We start from the raw sequence: 20,081 nt of genomic DNA, 5'->3' as shown, positions 1-20,081 counted from the left end.
GGTGTGCTGGATTGGGATGCCAAAAGCAGCAGTTGAAGGTAGAACTTATGAGGGATGTGAAGCACAGCCTTCTGGAAGTACATTGGCAAGGGGAAGGGTAACACTGAGAGAAGTGGTTGAGGGAGGCAGAGGGAGATCCTGATATATTCTATTACTGGATGGGAGGCTGTGGTGAAGACAAAGCTAGACTGTTCTCAGAGGCTTACAGTCCTATGACAGGAGGCGAAGGGCACAAGCCATAAAATGAGAAATTATGATTATCTATGAGAAAACCTTACCATCAGGGTGATCAAACACTCCAAGGAGTTGCACAGAAAAACTGTGAAGTCTCAGTCCTTGAAGACAGTAAAATCAGTAAAAACTTGTGCAAACTCACCTTAAGTGGACCTGCTTAAAGACAGGGATTACACTTGATGACTTCATTTCAATCTGTTTCATTAATTAAATCATAGAATTCAATTGCAATTGTACAGAACTGTGATGTCACTAATGTCCAAAAATACCTCTTCCAATTTAGACTCTGCATTGGTATTACTACATCGCAAAATTCATCAATAACTTAAAACATTACATATATAACATTACATTATATTATATAACCATATTAGGGCAGGTTATGCCTTGACATTTCTTGCAATTCATGCTTTTTATGTTTGAGCTCTTGTATATATACATTTTTCTTTGTGATTAAAAATTTGATTAAAATTAAGGCTTTTTGAAACTATATATGGTGAAGAAGCAAACTGTCCCTTTCTAATGAAATTAATCTAATCAAATTAATGTAAGCCTTTGTTCCCCAGTAAATGCAGTCACTCAAAAGGGTAAAGACTTGTAGTCACAAAGATGGCAATATTCACATATGTCTGTATCTAAACATTATACTGAACATGTTAGTTCTGCCTTATTTGCCTAACTGCTGCCCAAACTCTTCCCTACTGTGATCGAGACAGAACATCTGTTTTGTTTTGTTTTGTTTTGTTTTCTCTTTCTTTTTTCTTTTTCTTCTTTTCTTTTCTTTTCTTTTCTTTTCTTTTCTTTTCTTTTCTTTTCTTTTCTTTTCTTTTCTTTTCTTTTCTTTTCTTTTCTTTTCTTTTCTTTTCTTTTCTTTTCTTTTCTTTTCTTTTCTTTTCTTTTCTTTTCTTTTCTTTTCTTTTCTTTTCTTTTCTTTTCTTTTCTTTTCTTTTTCTTTCTTTTCTTTTCTTTTCTTTTCTTTTCTTTTCTTTTCTTTTCTTTTCTTTTCTTTTCTTTTCTTTTCTTTTCTTTTCTTTTCTTTTCTTTTCTTTTCTTTTCTTTTCTTTTCTTTTCTTTCTTTCCTTTCCTTTCCTTTCCTTTCCTTTCCTTTCCTTTCCTTTCCTTTCCTTTCCTTTCCTTTCCTTTCCTTTCCTTTCCTTTCCTTTCCTTTCCTTTCCTTTCCTTTCCTTTCCTTTCCTTTCCTTTCCTTTCCTTTCCTTTCCTTTCCTTTCCTTTCCTTTCCTTTCCTTTCCTTTCCTTTCCTTTCCTTTCCTTTCCTTTCCTTTCCTTTCCTTTCCTTTCCTTTCCTTTCCTTTCCTTTCCTTTTCTTTTCTTTTCTTTTCTTTTCTTTTCTTTTCTTTTCTTTTCTTTTCTTTTCTTTTCTTTTCTTTTCTTTTCTTTTCTTTTCTTTTCTTTTCTTTTCTTTTCTTTTCTTTTCTTTTCTTTTCTTTTCTTTTCTTTTCTTTTCTTTTCTTTTCTTTTCTTTTCTTTTCTTTTCTTTTTTCTTTTTTCTTTTCTTTTCTATATATTAATATATAATATAGTAATATATTATTTTTAAATTGTTTGTCTTTTATGGTCACTGATTAGAAGGAAGTTTAGCACAATTCTTACAGTTTCATTTATTCCTCATTTTTTCCTTTGCACAGTCACTGAAAATAAGAATTTTGACTTCTGGAAGTGTTTTATTCATTAGAAGGTTTGGGTTTTTGTTTGTTTTCATTTCAGTCCTTATTTAGCTGGGCTTTTTATGGAAAACTTTGGGAACAATTGAGTATTATTTTTGTTTTGTAACTCTTACATGACTTTCTGATTTCAGCTTTTTTGCAGAGTGCTACTTTTCAAATAGCAAGCTGTCACATTCACTTGAGGAGAACTTTGATACAAGGAGCACAACATAGAGTTCTCTGGAATTGTATTTAAATTCTTTCCTCCATGAAAATAGAAAAAAAACTGAGGGAGAGAATTTTTTCCTCCAAGCAACCAGAAACTAGCAGTTTCCAATGTAGCTGATTGATTAGCTGCCAACAGAGAGTCAAGGAAACCAAGAAGCTTGGTTTGTAAATAGATGCAGTTTTCTTATTCAGGGAGACAATTATCAAAACATAATGTAAATCATCACAGTGATATAAAAATGTGTTTAAAAGCAATCAATTTTTTCATTACAACAGATTTTGTAGAGGTTTATTACTGTAGAAGTTAATGTTTTAAAGAAATAATACTGTGTTCCTCTGTGAATCATGAGGGAATGGCTTTAATTGGAAAAAAATTAGCTATTCCAAAAGAAACTGTAATTGAGGTTAAACATGCTAGAAAACCTTCAACACAATCTATATCAAAATCAACTTTATTCTGACAGTGATAGCTTTCTGCACCAAAGTGAAACTTAGTCCCAGAAGGTTTAAGCTCTTCAGATGGATTTTTTTTTCATGTTTGATTAAACTCAATTTTAATTATTTACTCCAATTTCATATGTGTGTGCATGCATGCCTGTGTCTATACATCTTAATATTTTAGTATGTTCACTGTGACAGCTATAGAGAATTCTCATCTTGAGCAGGGTTTTGCTAGTTAACTTGCCCTCCAATGGGTTAAAAATGAATGAGTTTCAGTTCTGTGACACAATCCAAATGAGTCACAGAAGACAGCCAGAGAGAGTCATCTGCTTATAAGTATTTTCAGTTCATCTCTCACTGCAATAATTAGGCATTCATTACAAAGTTTAGGAGAAGAATATATGCCATTCCACTATGATCATCTTTGTTGCACTTCTTAATGACTAGTTATGTTTCTACAGATCATGAAAATGTCACTTTATAGGTATTTTTAATTGTCTATTTTTCTCTTAACACTTTTATTTTCCTATCAACTGAGGAAGGAGCCACTACTGAAATGCTGATGATTTTTTTAAACTAAGTTAACATATTTTTTAGATATTAGTGCTTGATCCATGGTATCAGTATATGTATTTGGGGCAGATGTTTTTTCCAGCTGCAGCAGCATGATTTCAGGTTGAAAAGTCTAGCCAGGCAAGACAGTTTGTACAAGGTCACTTATGTATTATAGAATTTGGCATTTTGTAGCTCAATACTTGAGCACACTGGGTGATACTGATAAAACCTGATACAAGTTGTCCCTTGTGTAGGGAAGCTTTTCCTGGATTAGTTTTATTTCTGTATATTTCCTAGCTAATTATCACTTCACTTAGGTACAGCAGACAAATGAAAAATGAGATTGTTCAAACACCCTCCGACCCACATATGCAAGGCTGATTTTATTTAGAGCAATCTGATGTCTTTTTAAAATCTTTATTTATGACCAAAGCTGATCTTTTTTTGTTATTATTTTTGACAGCCAAACCTTCCTACGGAGAGGTGATTCTTTGTACAGCTACTAAAATTAAGTAGAAAATATAATTTTATTGGAAAAGGTGTAGCTCATGTAGTTATCTTCATTATCTGAGTGTATTTTCCGAAGATGTGGTTATAATATGGAGTTAAGCAAACTGCTGAATATCCACCATGAGGACTGATTCAAATTCTGGTTTAACAGAAATTTGCGTTTTGAATTCCTCAGATTTGCTATATTGGGTAGATGATAAAATATTAAAAAATTATTTGAATACTCATCAAACTGTTCTACTTCCTCTGGTGTACACATCAAATATTTCAGTCTAAAACCTGATGCCTTGAAAATAGGCTGTGTGAATGGATCTGGAAAACACAGGTATCTTCAGCTGCAGTTTATCTAGATGTTTTCATTAAACTGTACATACAGTACATTCATTAAAATGTACATACAACTGTACAATGTTTGCATTAAACACCATAACTCTCTATTGAGAGCACATTTCTGATGTCATGTAAGATCGGTGGCAGACCCCTTAATAATGTCAATGGGAGCACAGCAGTTCCTGTGGTGCCATGGTCACTCCCGAGGCCAGATCCCCTCTGGACAGGGCTGACCTCAATGCTCCATGCATAAGTTACTTGCTGGTAAAATCTTCACATACAAAAGGTTAAATTTAAGTGGAGTGCTGTTTTCTTTCTCTCAGTGACTTCAAAACTAGGTTTGGATGTGTTTTCTGGTGGTTGGGTGAGTGCACAGTGGGCTGAGGTTTATCAGCTTTTGGTGTCCGTGTGCCACAGGTCGAAGAAGATTGTGCAGTACTGACTTGTCGTGTTCATCCACCAGTGTGAGGGCATTGGGGGTGAGAAGGCTCAGCTCTTCAGGGACCTGTGCCTGGTTTCACTAATTGGAGGCTTGTTCCTCAGGTCACCCCTCATGGGTGTTTTTTGTAGTTTCAATGTTCCCCCACGCCTCCTCCTTCATTTTGGCTGAAGAATTGTCTAAAAGGGCTCTGGAATGTGCTTTTGGGAAATTGAAAGCTCATTGTCTTGTAAGTAGGTTAAAGACGGCTGTTGCCTTTCCTGGATTATAAATACAGAGAACAGCTCTGAGAAGAAGATGTGTCTGTCTGGGGGCTGAAAGAAAAAAGTTTCTATGATAAAGATACTTTTTTCTAAATTTTGTTCATTGGAGTGAACAATTCACCTTCAGTTATACATTTTAATGTAATTTTTTAAACTGGAAATCCAACTTCCTTAGATATTATTCTTAAAATTGATGTACTTTCTTGTGCAGTTTCTGTGAGTATCCATGAGAACTTCAGGCATAATTTGAGGGAAATAATCACTAATCCTTCCATGGATAGTGGAAGAATATTCCAAGAATATTCCATGGATTATTTTGAGCTCGTGGGTTTTTGTATATGGTATGCTTTTGTCTATAAAAACGGCTTTTATTTAAAAAGAGTTTTATGTGTGAGAACAATTTCCTGGTTTGGATACATGTATGTTTTTATAATATTATATTTAAAGCTTCATCTTTTAATGCAGCTCTTAGGAGAATATACTTTAGAAACCATGATCATATTCAACATTTTTAAATGAAGATTTTAGAAAAACAAAATCACAATTGTATAGAACAATTATTCATTTTTGCAAATGATAGTGTATGAAAATATGAAGCTTCAAAATGACTGATGACAACATTGAATTACTTACAACAGTGCACTTGACTAGGTAAAAAGGTCAACATTATGCATTCAAATTATGTATTAAAAATACTTTGAATTGCTTTCCTTCCTTGCTTTTAATTCTCACTGTGTATGTGTTGCTTGGTAACCTTGGAAAAGTTAGTTAAATGTAACCTTTTTTTAGTTTTCTTTGTAAGATTCCATGTTGAGAAATATTGGCAGAGTGATACACAAAGGACTATCACCAGAGGCATGAGACATGTTTTGCTATGCCATGGAACTGAAGGTATTAAAGAACTATGAAAGTTTTTTGCCACTGCAAGGGAAGACAACATAGTCTCCAAAAAAGAGATCTTTCCCTCTTGCCTTTTCTCCTTTACCACTACTCTCTACACTTGGGCAACCATTTTCCAAATCTCTCAGTAGTTTTCCAGGAGAGATTCAGTGTATGTATTACAGGAAAGATTTTTTATGGCATCTCACAAACTTATTTCTCACGTATTTTTTAAAATTTATTTTATTTATTTATCCTACTTGATATGCAGAAAACTATTTTCAGGTTTGTAAATGTAAATTCCTCATTGAACATTTATCACTTGACTTGATCCTGAAGAAGTAATTCCTAAAAATATTCATATTTTCACATTATGATCTTAACTCATAAGCAGGTGATGGAGTTGAATGGATCAAGTTTATCAGGATCACTCTGTACCCAATCTGACTATACAAAGATGACCATACCACCATGTGTCACTATGTGACAGAAACCTGTTTGACCTTATCTCCCATTCTGGAACTTGTACAAGAGATGAACATTAAAATTGCCTGCAGCACCTCAGTAAGTCAATGGTTGTAGTCTGTCTACTCTCCTCATATGTGTTAAATTTCTTAGAAATCTTTCACACTGGTCAAATCTCCCACAAGATCAAATTTCTTCTCTCTCATCAGGCTGCCCCATGAGGCAAGACAAGCTCCAAGTCATATACATTGGTCTGGAATGAGACAAACTACAGCTTTAGCTACAGGCAGTACATGAACTCCAGGTGATCTGAAATCCCATTTTTACATTTCCTGTACCATTTCATTCACCTCAGATGTTTCCACTGAATAGCTGAAGCTTTCATTTTTTTTTCTGCAATTCTACTATATTTTTTATCTTTGCAAATGTGGCAAAGTAGTCTAAAAGAGTAAGACTGAGAAAATTGTGGTTTTTCAGCCAGGAAAACAGAAGACTTAGACATCACCTTAATAAAAGGAGACAGTCAGCTGAGAAAACCAATTTTGGTTAGAACATTTCATTGGTCTTTGCAAGTTTCATCTCTAATAAATTTGCATAACATGATTCATACAAGTCATTAAAATAAAATATGGGCAGAAATACGGTGCAAGATAATGTTGATAATATGGAGAGAGTTTAATTATAACTTGCAACCATAGGTCACACAAAGTTATTCTCAGTAATGGCTCAGTCTTTCTAATACTTGGCAATATTTATTAAGATACTTTACAGCTGCTATTAAGAATAAATTGCTTCTTCCAGATTATTAAAATAATTTTACTGGTAGAGCAGTCGTGAGGACAGAAACAAATAAATAGATGGATATACAAACCAAATTAGCTTACCAAGCCTCACTGCCAAGTTGCTGTGGTTTTATCACCAAGGCATGGCTGACCACATCATTATGTAAATGACCATAAAATATTTAAGCAGGCTTAGAGGCAAGGTTTACTACAGATCCAAATCCAGATCCAGAATCTTACTGCAGATTGCCTATGAATTTTTTTCCTGAGAATGTAAAGAAATTATAGTATGAGTTTATAATTATTTTACATGTCAGTGACTGAACTGTAGTGTAAGAGAATCATCCCAATTCTGTGTCAAGTCTTCTGGGTAAGATTTCCCAAAGAAAGGACTGCTGGATTCATCTTTCAATGGGAGATAAATTTATTGGCTTATTGGTTCAACCTAAAATTCATAAAAATTGAAGATACTTGTAGGTTTTTTAAAGTACTTGGACATTTGGCCTTATTATCTTCTGCATGTAGAGACAAATATATCTACTATTAACCAGGAGGCTCAACCTGTTACATGCCAGAAATCTTTCTTAATGCTGTGCAGTCTCCAGAGTCCAGAAAATAATCTCTAGGCCCATTTTTAATGCGTCCCCCTTGCCCTCCTGCCCCTTACTGCCTGACTGTGATGTTGAAAGGCCCAGTTCTGCTGCCTTGTCTATAACAGATTATGAAGGGATAATTTCTCACTTTTCACCATTATTTTAAATCATTTACTGGAAGTATATGTTCTCAATGTTTTTGTATGAGTACATAATTTTTAACTCTTATATAATACCATCTGCAGAATTTTAGGGTGCCATGACATTTGTTTTCCTCTTTGATTGATATACACGTTTTCTGGACAGGCAATGAGATCCTCATGTGATTTCTGCTCCAGAGGATATGAAAGTTTAATATTGCTGCCATTTGGCATATATATGAATAATGATTTCTGGTTTCATTTTTTTACATGTCATGCTGAATCTCCCTGAAATGCCACTGGCTGTTTTTATGGTTACTGAAGTGCTGATATACTTACTGTGTTCAGTACCAAGAGAATAGGGTGTTCTTATATGTATATTAGCAATCTATAATGCCTTTCTGAACACACACCTGCAAGTCCATTACAGTGAAAAGTGTTTATATGTATTTATAAGTTTTTAAATTTATCATTAATATAGTTTATACTCATGTGATGAAGTTTCATTGGCAACATTTTTTTTCTCATCATATTTTAGATCAGCTGTTTCTGATTCCTTTTCTCAAAATGTTCTCTAGAAAGTTTACTCACTGGTAACTTGTTTTATTTCATTTTTCATATTTCTCTTATATAATTTTATAGTACTAATACAGTAGTATAACAAGTATAACTTCAAGTGAATTCATTGCATCAGTAGAGTTTTTGTATCCCTGGAAAGGTTTCTTTCTTGCTGTGAATTCATTTAACATCTATGTCATTTTTATCTGGCACTCACCCATTTATTCAGTGATGTCTCATCATTCTCTGTACTAGCAAGAGAAAGGCAATAGACTTCTTCAAGATTTAACTAAATCTAATTAATTGATCACAATGGATTTCTCTGAAATTCTTCTTGCATTTTAATTGAAATACTGTGAATTGTGAAGTGAAAAGCTCATTTTGCATACTCAGGATCTCAGCAACTCTTAAAAAAAGTTTCCAGACAGGTATTAAATGCAGTGTAGGTACATCTTGGTTCCATATAGAAGATAAAGTGATGTATCCTGTATTTTCCATTACTTTTTTTCTCTCAATTATATGACTTCTGAGATATTCAGGTACTGCATGCAGAAGACAAGGCATTGGGGTAAATATTCAAATGAAATTATAACGAAAACTTTCCTTCCACTCCCATGTTTATTGTTTTCTTTTCTTACAGTTGTATATATAAAATTGGAAGCCAAAGACAGTTTGCAATTTAACTAATGTCCATGGAATAATACTCTGGAAAGCTCAATATCTTAGTAAATATGGTCATTTATGGGAGTTATTGCAGTCACACTGAATGAGTCTGCATTATGACACCTCATCAGCATTTTGGCCTGTGGTTCAGCATGAAGAGTGAGACCCATAATTGTTTGTGGCAAAAAAATATCATTAGGGAATGAAGCAGAACACTAAAAACTTTGGTTATCTTTTGTATTTTTTAATGAAAGTCTCAAATTCAATTAATTTGAAAAATAAAGTAAATTTTATAGTTAATCATACTTTCTGAGTAAGCAAATAAAAAATAACTGCTATAATCAAAAGAAGTCCCTTATATTTTTGGACTTAAAAAAAGTTATTTGTAGTCAGTTTTAGTCCGCATGTATGGATATAGCTACAAAGTAAGGTATTTTTATACACTTGTTGTTGAGAATAAAAATACAAGTATCCATTTATTCAATTCCACTCATCTTATTGAAGTTCTGTGGAAATAATTTTTATTTTCTTTATTGTTAAAAATATGGTATTAAAGAAATATGTCTAACAAAAAAAAAAAAGATGAAAAGTGGACTCAAATTATTGTTAAATCATCTCAAATTTTGATAGGCAGCCTGAGATACTGCAATGTAGCTTCTAAAAGAGTTAAGCAATTTTTATCATATATCTTTGACAAAAAAGAGCAAAAAAGAACATAAGAACTGTATAGCATTGAGTTGATTCATGGGTCAAGCCAAAGATCATTCAGGCCTTCTGCCTGAAAGTCATTTAAAGATATTTAAGAAAAAAATGTAATTGCAAAACATGTAAAAATGAAAACTTCCATCATTTTCTTAAAGGTCTCAGAAATGGCAGGACTTGGACTATCAAGAGAGAAAGCTTTTTTGTTTAAAATTTTGATTGATTTTGGACACATTTACACCTTTGATCTTCAGAATGTTTTATGTCAGATGAATTCCATCATTAGTTAGATGTTCTGTGGAAAACGTTTCCTTTTGTGCCAGTGCTCTTCCTGATTTTACTGGCTGCCTGATAATCCTTGAACTATGAAAAACTGGGTCATCACTGCCTACTTTCTTCTTGAATGTACAGACATATGTTATATCTTCTGCTTCCTATGTTTGCCAAAGTAAAAACTCCTAGACAAATAATCTGTATTCACATGAAAGAGATTGTATATTTTCTTGTCCTTCTCTGTGCATTCTTTAATTCTTAAGACTGTAGGATAGTTTTTTTTCAATTTTTTAGGTCATGTTTAACATTTCTGTATATTAAACTGGCATTTTTGAACACTAACTATTATGTTTCAGATATTTTTTTTCTGAATGGCATTATTCTAAATTGAGCCCTTTTCTGTAGGTGTAGAAGTTTCATTTTGTGAAACATGTTACACTGCTCATCTGTTTATTCTTCTAACCACTCAGTACTGTGATTTTTTTTTCCAGCTTTTACAGTGAGCACTGACATTTCAGATCACCTGCAAGCTTTTTGTGGTTCAATATTTATTGTATTTTACAGGTCATGCACAGATAAATGTATCCTCATACAATAAAAAAAAAATTTTGAAAATTTAGGTTTTTTGTTGGTTTTAAAGAACAGATCTATAACATATAAAATTGCCATTCATCTTAGTTTCTTCAGTGATTTCTGACATGAAAACTTCTCCCAGAACATTTGCAAAGAGAAGTTGAAATATATTCTTCAAAAATTATATATAATTCACTCCTTTGCAGCTTTTGTTACTGCTGGAAAATTTGTCTTCTTAAACATATGATTTTCAACAGAAAAACTGCTGAAAAACTTTGAATATATGGAAATCATTACAGAAACAGAAATTTTCTGCCTTTAAAATATATTTTAAGATGTTCATGGTTGCAAATTAAACAAGTGGTGCACAGGATTCCAATGCTTTAATAGAAAAACAGGAGAAGAGAATGGAGAAGGGGGAATTTTTATTATTAAATTGGGAAATAGATTTGTAAATTTCAATTATGACCTGCTCTAAAAGCTATATTAATTCAGTTAGAATTAGCTGAAAGTATTTATACAACTTCACAGAATCTTAGACAGGTTTGTGTTGGAAAGGACTTTAAAGATCACCCAGTTCTAACTGCCCTGTCATAGTCAGGGAACCTTTGGCTAGACCAGGCTGCATCTTCACTTGAAATGTAACCAAGACTCCTGTCCTGGCATTTCTCCTGTCTCCTGGCATTTCTGACATCTTGGCATAGAAAAATAATAATGTATCATTTTTGTTTTTATTTTAATTCAGTGCATGATGAATATTTAAGAATAATAATAAGTATTACCTTTTATTTATAAAATATATTAAAATTAATATAATTTTTACTTCCTTCCTTTAATAAGACTTTCCACTAAAAGTAATTTATGTGATGACTAAGGCTGGTATTTATCCTGAGAGCCCATAAAACATTTACAGCTAGATAAAACTAACACAGTCTTTGTGCTACTAGAGCCACTTCCTTTTTCCAAGAAGAAATCAGTGTTCCTAATATTAAGACATAGTAGGAAAATTACCTGAACTGCAACTGCTTTAAGAATGTGAGATGAATATGCAGATATATGTGTATGTGCATGCATATATGTTAAACATTATAGAAAATTTAACATGGCTGAAAAAAGTCCATCAAGACAGGCATTTTGGTTAGTGAAATGTTATCCCTTTCCCATCTGCAAGGCTTTGTGTGCTCCAAAAGTCAGTAAAGATAGCAGAAGCATGGGAAAAAGAAAGGTGGTGGAAAAGAGCTTTGCCCTGCTCTTTCCTCAGATGTGAAACATATGGATGTTACTTCAGAAACTGCTTAACTGACTTCCCACATGCTGCAGAAATGTTCTCCAGACATCACAGAGACTACTTAATGAGACAAGGTGCCAATAAGGTTAAACGCTGCAACAGCACTGTCTGAGCAAGACAAACAGCCTGCTTGGTATGGTAAGTATGTAGTAAACAGTCATGCAACATCAAAACATGTAAATTCAGCTTTTCTGTGTTTCCCTGGAGCTCTTGGTGCTGTATTTTAAAGGAAACAAAATTTAACAGGTTACCCTCATGTGATCCTGCATTTATAAATATTTAGGAACTTCAAATAAGGCATGCCCTCCAAAAAGTCCTCCTTTCTGATAGTGATCAATATCTGCTATTTCTTTGGTGTTTTTTCTGCTTGTTGTGCACCTTTTAGCATGTATTTACAGACAGAAACTCTAGAACATTAGGTATGTTATCAAAGCAAATTTTTTGAGTCTCATCCTCCAGCTTCAAACTACTTTTATATCAGTAATTTTTCCTAGATCTTTAGCATCAATGATCGTACTTTATGAGACAGTGTAGGATAATTTCATTCTGAAAATGTGAGATAAAATTTTATGTTTCTAAGACCCCATGATCACTGTTTTGATGCTGTTTCTAGCTTTTAATTTTTCGATCTTTTTCCTGAAATTTTTCAGTAAATCAGGTTGAAAATGCCATCTTTAGTAAATATATGAAAGAACCCAACAACATCTTTTACTCCATTGTCATTTGCTAATAATTTATTGATTTTTACCAGCCGATATTAGATATGCTGTTGTGTTGGATGTCTTTAAAATCTATCTATTCTAGACAACTATTTTTTTCCTTAATGATTTATAGTTTAGAGAATTCAGAGTCACAATTTAAAATTAACTTCATTCTGGCCAAATAAATTGGAGAACAATTTCACTTTTTTTTTTTTTAAATAAGGATGGACTAAAAAAAAAACAATGTAGGGAAAGCGACAGGTCTATTAATGACAGCTGCACCAGATTTCTCCTGTTGAGGTCCTATTGTTTGCTCTTAAGAAAAGTGTTTTATCTTGTATTATACACCTGTACATACCTACACAATCAGTTTCTTTCAACTGCTGTTTGAAGGTCCTTGCCAGAAAAAAATACTAATGGCAATAATACTAATACTAGTGGCAATAGTAAAGGTCAAGTTTGTAAAATGTAAAATGGTAGCTTTAGAATTTTTAGAAACAAATTGTAATTTAAAGAGAAAAATGCTGTGTACAAGAACAAAATTGTTGCAAAAGAGATGAAACAGCAAACCTGAGAGTACAAAGCTGTTTGCTTTAGTGTACTCATTTATAGTATTCTAAAACAGCCACAAAGGTACAGCTGATTCCTGAACACAGAAGGAAAAAATTGTGTTTGTTAATCAATGAATGATTCAGGTTTGAAGGTACTCTGCAGATTTTTCATACAGAACTTTACTCATCTGTGAGCAAAATTGTACATAAGAAATATATACAGACCACTCAATAGCCTCAAGTTAATATGTCTGTTATTTCAGGTATGCTGCCTAATCTTATACCTATTTGGTATACCTATATTTCAAATAAAGTAATACTGTGGAGAAATACCCTTTTGCACCATGAGCTAACTAGCAGACAGAGAGTAAGTAGAAAGGTAGAAGATTGGAGCTGTACCTTCATTTCTACCAGCCAATAGTTGAAACTTCTTGCCTTTTCCCTTCACAATTAGACCTCTGAGTCAAGGTACAGCACCCACTAGGTATGATGGTCTATTTGTGGTTAGAAATATGAAAAGTTAGAATGAGATCTGGAGAGAAAATAACTTGTTTGATTTTAGCTAAGATGTGTTTCATTTTTGACTTTTACTGAGATAAGAAAAATTTTAAAGAACAAACCAAGAAGTGTATATATGCATATAACACACATATATGTATTTATATTTGCTTATTTCTCCTATTATTCAAATTCCCCAAAACAAATGTGTCTGAATTTTGGTGGGATTTTACTGAATTTGGACTTGAATTTGAATGTTAAGAAATGAGTGACTTATTTTGTAGTTAGACATTATTTCAATTCTCAAACCTTACAATTCTTTCAGCCACTAATTTGCTCCTCCACTTCATTTAAGTGTAGGACCTCCATATGTAATTATCATATATGTAAGTAGTTATTTTTGCTTCTAAATTGACTAATAACTGAGTAGATTAATTACTATATTACCAGGAATTCATGGGTGTAAAGGTATCTTAAGCTTCAGAGTGAAGAAAGAGCAAGTCTGACACGTTTTTCTCCTTATCAGAGCTTTGGTGGAAGTTTGATTTATTTTCTTATGCATTGGATTTCTGTATTTGGTATACAACACAAGATTTTGATAGCAGGAGCACTACAGAACTGACAGAAATTCCGTCAGAAGATGCCCCTCCATGTCTGACAGACCCAGTACCTGTCATCTCCAAGAGGGACCTGCCCCTGGTCAAAGCTGAGTTGACCATTGGCAGCAGTAGTGTCTCTCTGAAGATGTGTTTAACAGAGGGATAAAATACTGTGCAGCTGCTATGGGGAAGAAAAGACGTGAAACTATTGTGCAGACACAGTGGAGTAGGAGGGGGATGTGGTGATGCATGAGTCAGGGCTGATAATGCCCTGCAGTCCCTGGGGAGGACTGTGGTGACCCAGGCTGTCGTCCAGCAGCCCTTGGAGGAGCTCACACTGAAGCAGGTAGATGTGCCCTGGAGCAGTCCATGGAGAGCCCATGCTGGAGCAAGGGCTCTGGCAGGATTTGTGGCCCAAAAGGGGACCCATGCTGGAGCAGCTTGCTCCTGAAGGACTGCAGCCTGTGGAAGGAACTCTGTAGGAACTCAGGAAGAACTGCAGCCCGAAGGACTGACCAGCACTGGAGCAGTTCGTGAAGGACTGTCTCCTGCATGTGGGACCCTATGCTGGAGGAGAAGAGCATGAGAAACAGACACAGTGCATCGTGAAGGAACCACAAACCTCATTTTCCATCCCCTGGCCACTCTTGAGTGATGGAAATTAGTCAGGGATGAAGTTGAACCTGGGAAGAAGGGAGGGCTAGTGGGAATGTGATTTTAGATTTATTCTTATTTCTTATTATACTTATCTTTTCAATTTGCAAGAAATTAAATTATTTTCCCTAAACTGTGTCTGTTTTGCCTGTAAATGTGATTGCTGAGTGAGTTCTCCCTCTCCTTACCTGAAGCCACAATCTTTTTGCTGTATTTTCTCCACCTGTTCTGCTGAGGAGGGGAGTGATAGAGTGGTTTGGTGAGCACTTGGGAGCCAGCCAAGTTCAATCCACCACATTCAAATTGAATGTTTTCTTGGTAAATTACATTTTGTTTTATTATTGTAGTAAAGAATAAGTATATGCTATTCTCTTATTAAAATTACTTTCTAGATTTTAAAGGCACAAAATCTGGCCTCTTACATTTAAGGAAACTGGAAAATCCTTTTTGTATAAAATATGAAATTAATAGGATCCTTGAAGTACTTCATGGATACATGCTTCTCTCTCTTATTAATATCCAATTAAAATTTATCAGTTTTCAGAGAAAAAAGAATGCATAGCTTTTAATTGTAAAATCTGATAGCTGTTAGCCACTTTGGGTTAACCAATGGATGAGGTGTTATTTTAATGGATTTAGGGGTTTTATTTATTATTAGGTTAGCTAGTGCTATTTGAGATAGCTATATCTTGAACCTCTGAATCCAGCATTGGTATTAAAACCCTTTTTTTTTATATTAAATTTACTCAGAAATCAACTAAAGGAAGAAACAATGAAACCAGAATTGTATCCCTTGGTACATTCCCTTGCTCATTGCACAAGGTTTGAGTACTTTGAGTAATTGGATTAAGCTATGTGAATTCTCTTGCCCTTAATATAGATGTTGCCAGTTGTTTTTCCTGTTGTTTTTTTAATCCATTTAGCAACTCCTTACAGAATAGCACACTCACTATGATAGGAATGGTAGATTCCTTTGAAAAATAGATAAGTAATTTACTCTCTTGTGCCAATGATATAAAGTACAAGAAAAACTTTTTTACGTGTATTTTTAACTCATGTCTGAACAAACAAGATATTTGCTCTATGTTTTAATTGGAGACCCACACAGTTAGTTTATCTGGGAAGTAAAACAATTCCCAGGGCACAGGTCACCATTTTACCCTCAGATATCATCCTATAGTGAAGAATTAGCTACCATAGGTCACTCAAGCTTGTTTTCTACCCACTGTTGATACCCCTTAAGTGGCTATTTAATGGCTAATTAATTGAGCATACTGTATTGAAGCTTAAAAATATATGGAATATTTAATAGAGCAACAAGTAACTAAGAAACATCAGGTCAGAAAAGGTCTTGTGAGGGTGAAAAAAGGGCCTGCAAATACTACACACACACACTGAAGTCTATAAAGAAATAGTTTAAAAAATAATGTAAATTTTTACTGCAGTTGTTTCCAAATGCTATTAAGGATCACTTACCCTACCATATTTTGATGTGCTACTGTGCTAGATTGCCCTTCACTGGCTGCCAGATACCCAAGTGGCTCTCTTACTCCCTTTTTGCAGTAGGACAAGAGGAGAAAATAAAATTTTAAAAGTTAGTAATTGAGATAAAGATATGGAGATCAATTAATGTTTCTATCATTGACCGAGAGTCTAGACCTCATGGAAATTAATTTATTTCATTGACAATTTGCCCTCTGCCCACACTAAAGTACTGCCACAAACCCTCTTCTAGTTGTATTTAAAATAATTTCTTTTTTTCTACAGTGACTGCATGTACCCTCATATCTAATAATGAATATAAAGCAAATGATGAAATAAATTTTCATTAGGAATCAAAATTTTGTCTGGTGAATTTACATTAAGAATTGCTTATCCACAACTGAACACCTGGTCATCTGAGACATAAAATAGTTTGGGTTTGTGTTGGGGATGTTGTTTGCCCAGTTACTCGAAATACCTATTTATCTCCATCTATTACCTGCACCAAGCTTTCATTGAACCAATCTCACAAGAAAATTTTTGTTTTCGAGTGCTGCCCCTGACAGTAGCTGAGTTTCAGTAAGCAGAGATACAAAGAGCTACAAAATTAAAACAAACAACAAACCATAAGATAAAAAATAATTTTAAAAATCCTGCCATGAACAAGCAAAGTTATTTTTCTTCATTATTCCTATAAAAGTCTGAACACTTCCATGATACTCTGACTAATACCTTTCTGACAGGTTAAGTGACTCAGTTTATTTTTGTATTGGTACTTGCATGCAAAACATTCAAAGATTCTTCATTCTTTACTAAAATTATTCTTCATGCATAAAATTTCAACTAGATTAATTTAATGTCTGTCCATGACAACATTGTCATGATACTGTTTTTCCAGATAGCTGCATATATAATGGTTATGTCTAGAAGACTGCTCTCTTATGGAAGTCAGTCCCAAAATTCTCACTCATGATTAATCTATACTTTTCTCTCAAAAAAAATTGCCCTTATGAATAAGATCTGTGATAGCTGAAGATGTAACTCAATTCTTGTGGGAGAAAAGAGTCACATATTCTTCCAGAGAAGCTGAATCAGGCTTTTACTATTATTGTAAGCAGATATGGTCTTTACTGATATTGCAAAGACAACCTCTTTACAAGTTGTCTGCCCACACCTCAAATTTATTCCATAGTCATCTGGTCTCTACATATCTAGTAGAGCATAAAAATCTACTTAAAGGGACAAATGATAAGAAGGATTTCAAAAATAATGAACACTATGTTTCATGTCACTCTGAATTATATATTTGGAGGGGAAACAACCAGGACAGATGACAGCAAATGATCCTAGGGATATCCCAGACCATCTGCTGTCACACTCAAAATATAAAACATAAATCTGAGGGCAGAAGAAGGAAGGGGGAGGACATTTGCAGCTATGACATTTCTCTTCCTGGAGAAGAGGAGGCTCAAGAGTGACCTTATTGCTCTTTACACCTACCTGAAAGGAGGGTGAAGCCAGGTGGAGGCCAGCCTCTTCTCACAGGAAACAGTCAATAGGATGAGAGGAGAAAATCTCAAGCTGCACCAGAGGAGGTTTAAGGAAGAATTTTTCAAAAAAAAGGGTAATTAGGTATTGAAATGGACTGCCCAGGGAGGTGGTGGAGTCACCGTGCCTGGAGGAGTTTAAGGAACAACTGGACTTGGCACCAAGTGACATGGTCTAGTGGACAGGGTGGTGTTGGGTCATAGGTTGGACTTGATTCTGTGATTCTGTCATTCCCAAGTAATCCTGCTTTCCTGGGGATCCTGTCAGGACCCCTGCTTGTCCATGGGAAGAGGTGACCCAATTCCTTTGCTTGCACACACAGCTTTTGTTATACTGGTTAAACTGTCTTTATCTCTACCCACAAGTTCTTAAACTATTACCCCTCTGATTGTCTCTTGCATCCTACTCATGTTTCCAGGTTTTTTACAATAAATACCTTATCTTTGCCAGTTCTGTCAGGCAACTAATTTACATGGTAGCTCCAGATTGAATTGCATAGTTTTAAACATGAACTTTGTCTCCCATCTAAAGAGAATTATTACTCTCATTAAGAACACCATTTGTGAGCAAGGAAAGTTAAGCTGTGCTTTGGAACAAAAGATAAATGTTTATTCTAACCATTTATTCTCTTGATGTCCTGTTGTAAGGCTCAGCATACTTTATGATATAACTTTTAACACATTTGTTCTTTTCTAGAGATATATTTCTCTTCTAATTCTTCTATCTATAAATAGGCAGTTTCAATGTATAGGTAGGAGGCTTGAATTATGTTAGACTTTAAAAATCAGTGGTTTTGTTCCTGGGATGAAAAAATACAATAGTTTATCTTTAGTAAGAAGAAGTGAATAAAGCTTTATTTCCTATAAATTATGCAACATCTTTTCCACTGATTGCTAATTTTTTTTCTTTTAAATTACATTTCTTCCTATCACAAGATATTAACACATAAATGTTAATTAACCTGCAGAGGGTTACATATCCTAGATTTTGTTTACAGCAAACTACATTCAACATTTACACACATATTAGAAAGAACTTAAACACATCAATATAATTCAGTTTGAGTTTATTTTTAAAATCATAAGTTGTTCTTTGAAAGTATAAATATATGGTTAATGTCTGTACCAGAATTCCAAGAATTTGCTCCTCTGTTTCTCATGTTTTCAAAGTTTTTTTCCTGTACTTTTACAATACATGATCATATTTAATTTAAATTTCACAAATAAAGGGTTTTTTTGATGCCTAACCAAATCCATTTTAATGTAAATATATTATTTTCTTAAAAATATGTATGATTTAAATTATAAAAAAGTCACATTAGCTTCGATACACAGTAATTGCACAGTCTCTGTACAGATCATATTACATGCCTCAAGAGAGTAGCTAGCAAGGCAGCTCGCTAGTGCTTTGTGCTATGCTTCAGTTGAGGAGGAAAACCCACTAACAGGTTAGTACTGCCTTGGTTTAACTCCAGCTGGCAACTAAGCCACACCACACAGCCACTTGTTCAACCCACACGCAGAGGAATGGGGGAAGAAAATTTAGAGTGCAGAAGTGAGAAATCCTATTGGTTAAGACAAGGAATTCTTAATAATTAAAATATAATAATAACAACAACAATAGTAATAATGTTGTCATGAAAAGGCAAATAGCAAAGTGAGACAAATGTAACCCAAGACAGACTACCTGAAAGGAGGTCATAGCAATTTGGCCTCTTCTCCCAGGCAGCTAGTAATAGGAGAAGAGACAATGGTCTCAAGCTGCACCATGAGGGGTTTAGGTTGCCAACATACACACATTTTTTGAACACTTCCAGGGATTCTGACTCCACCACTTTCCTAAGCACCCTGTTACAATACTTTTCAATCCTGTTTATGAGGAAATGTTTCTTTTTATTTAATTTCAGGAGGGTCAAGCAGGACATGTGTTTCATAATGCACTTTGGCTTGGCCTGATCCCCTGTTTTCCTGCAAGTGCCATGTGATGGCACTCAAGGTGACCAGCACCATGACTTTCCCCAACAGCAAGGTCAGGCTGACAGGACTGTAGTTCCCTGGATTCTCCTTAGAAACCTTCTTCTACAGATATATTTTATGTTTGGGCTGAGATCAAATGTAAAGATAATTCTAACAGTAAAAAATAAATACATCAGTTATTGGAAAAAAAACACAGTGATATTATAATTTTGAGCTATCCAGGTGTTGTTTTTTCTCTCTCTTTTTCCCATGTGAGCTTCCTTCTATTTTAATTTCATTATAGATAAACCACTGCCTTCTGATTGGTCCCTAGGGTCTCTGCTAATTTTGTAACACACTAAGTGTCTCAAGCATTCCATGCATGTGATTGTTTTCAATCACAGAAAGTCACAGACATATGGTAGATTTTCCACCAAAATAGTTTTCCCACAGCACCTTCAATCACAGGCACAGATTAGCAGAGCCTCTAGGGTCAATGATCTCTTGTTCTAA

This window comes from Cyanistes caeruleus, chromosome 1 (assembly GCF_971803275.1).
Source record: "Cyanistes caeruleus chromosome 1, bCyaCae1.hap1.1, whole genome shotgun sequence".
Lineage (NCBI taxonomy): Eukaryota > Metazoa > Chordata > Aves > Passeriformes > Paridae > Cyanistes > Cyanistes caeruleus.
Note: the sequence above shows the minus strand (reverse complement) of the source record.